At 35.3% G+C, this 2,272-nt stretch overlaps 1 long non-coding RNA gene across 1 annotated transcript; it reads left to right on the forward strand.

Annotated features, from left to right (window-relative positions):
* Positions 1-255: 255 nt before the first annotated feature.
* Positions 256-2,235, forward strand: LOC141286788 (uncharacterized). The gene is made up of 3 exons (XR_012339351.1): positions 256-372; positions 1,754-1,854; positions 2,055-2,235. It is a non-coding gene; the product is annotated as an uncharacterized lncRNA (long non-coding RNA).
* Positions 2,236-2,272: the final 37 nt, after the last annotated feature.

The following is a 2,272-nucleotide window of genomic DNA, read 5'->3' on the forward strand; positions in this document are numbered from 1 at the left end:
TGTAAGTACATTTTTTTAACATTTACTACACACATTCTAGAAAATCTATCTATTGGAATAGAATCTGTAGAGCTTGTTTTTTACTCTGTTGTTTTCCTTTCTGTAGGTGAGGGCAGTTTCCTTATTTTATGTCATCTTTCTGACAAAATTATTTTCATTTTCATTTTAAGCATTACCCTAATTCAGTCAAGCACAAAAGTGCTATTTGTAATGTGATCTTGCATATTCAGTATATTTAAACAAATTTGTTTTGCAGAGGTTCTTAAGAAGGCTGCACTGATTGGCAAGAAGCTGATGAGGATCTCTCAAACTTGGGACAAGGGACGGAGGAGTACAGAGGATGTCTAGAATGCACGAGTGACTGTCTGCACTGTAAGCACAAATGTATAGTTGCTGCTGCTTCTAATTGTTTCCAATTTATTTCCGGTTTAATATTCGAAGCTTTCAGTAAATGCTAGGTCAAATACAGGTTGAAAATGTATTAACTTTAACTTTTACATTATTTTGAAAAAGTAGGTATATAAATTTGAAGAGATGCAGTGGTTACCAAATCTTTAAGAGTAAAAAAAACATACACAAACAAAACCAAATTAAACCCTACAGCTCATGACGATACATTGAGATCTTAAAGGGATAGTTGACCAAAAATGAAAGTTTGATGTTTATCTGCTTACCCACAGGGCATCCAAGATTTAGGTGACTTTGTTTCTTCAGTAGAACTCAAAGGTTTTTTTTACTCAAACCATTGCAATCTGTCAGCCATATAATTACAGTGGATGGGCACCAAACCTTTAAAAGTAAAACAAACAAACAAACAAAAAAAAAACATGCAAAGACAAATCCAAAATTACACCCTGTGGCTTGTGACCATACACTGATGTCCTAAGACATGAAATGATCGTTTTTTTGTGAGAAACTGAACAGTATTTATATATTTTTTTTTTACCTTTGATACACAGCAATGTCTATCTGTCCTGAGCGCAAGCTCATCATCCGGTTCGTTACATGTGTACGTGCTCTGGCATAGTATTTGCAAACGCTGTTAGGGGAAATCGGTGAACAGTCAACAGTCCCGGAGAGTTTGCACAAGCAAAGGTAATTTTTAGCTTTAAATTTGTTTGAACAATCAGGATAAGCACAAGTAATTACTATTTTCAATAGCCGCTATACCCACAATCTCTCATGTCGTACACATGCGACAGATCGTTTCCGGCGTTTTGCATATACTACGCCAGAGCACGTACACATGTAACGAGCCGGATGATGAGCTTGTGCTCAGGACAGTTGGATGTGGCTGTGTATCAAAGGTAAAAAATGATATAAATACGGTTCAGTTTCTCATAATAAAATAATCGTTTCATCTCTTAGGACATCAATCTATCATCAAGAGCCGCAGGGTGTAATTTGGATTTGTCTGTGCATTTTTTTTTAAATTACTTTTAAAGGTTTGGTGCCCATCCACTGCCATTATATGACAGGCTGCAAACAAAGTCACCTACATCTTGGATGCCCTGGGGTTAAGCTGATAAACATCACATTTTCATTTTTGGGTGAACTATCCCTTTAAGACATAAAACTATCTGTCTGAGCAAAAAACTGAACTGTATTTATATTATTATTTACCTCTGATCCACCGGAACATTCTACTGTCCTGAGAATGTTCACCCAGGCCGTGTGTGATCTATCACGCCTATACTGTACGTCACTCAGAAATCTATCATTCTTAACCACCTCAATCTGTATTATATTTTAGGGTTTTAAAAAATTCCCTCATGCCCAAATTCAACATGAAGGGGGATGGTCCGCTGCAGAAGGAGGCATTCTAAAAGACTGCACTGTTCTCGGTCATTACAGGTATGTATATACAACACACAACATTTAACAGAGAGCTTCTTTCTATTTTTACACACAGAATGGTGATACAAAATATATATCTCGTTTTTTGTTTTTAGTATCCAAGCAAAAGAGAAAGACTCCCTGTTACAATTAGTGTAATTAAAATAAAACAGTGTCAAAAAAGCTTTCCTTATGCAATTTTTTTTCTTATTTGGCAGATGCTGTGATGACCAACTTCCTGGGAGCAACAGAGACTTGAGGAATGCAGTAGGAATGCATTTTAAACATTTATTTAACAATTACAATTATTCAACATCAAAGTTCATAGATGGTTATTTTGTTAAATAAGTAAGGTTCTTTTTTTATGTTGTCATTTATCTGTAATGTGTTAATGTTAAGTGTGGCAACATGCTCTTGTTTTGCAATAGATTTATTT

The sequence above is a fragment of the Garra rufa genome, chromosome 15 (assembly GCF_049309525.1).
Source record: "Garra rufa chromosome 15, GarRuf1.0, whole genome shotgun sequence".
Taxonomy (NCBI): Eukaryota; Metazoa; Chordata; class Actinopteri; order Cypriniformes; family Cyprinidae; genus Garra; species Garra rufa.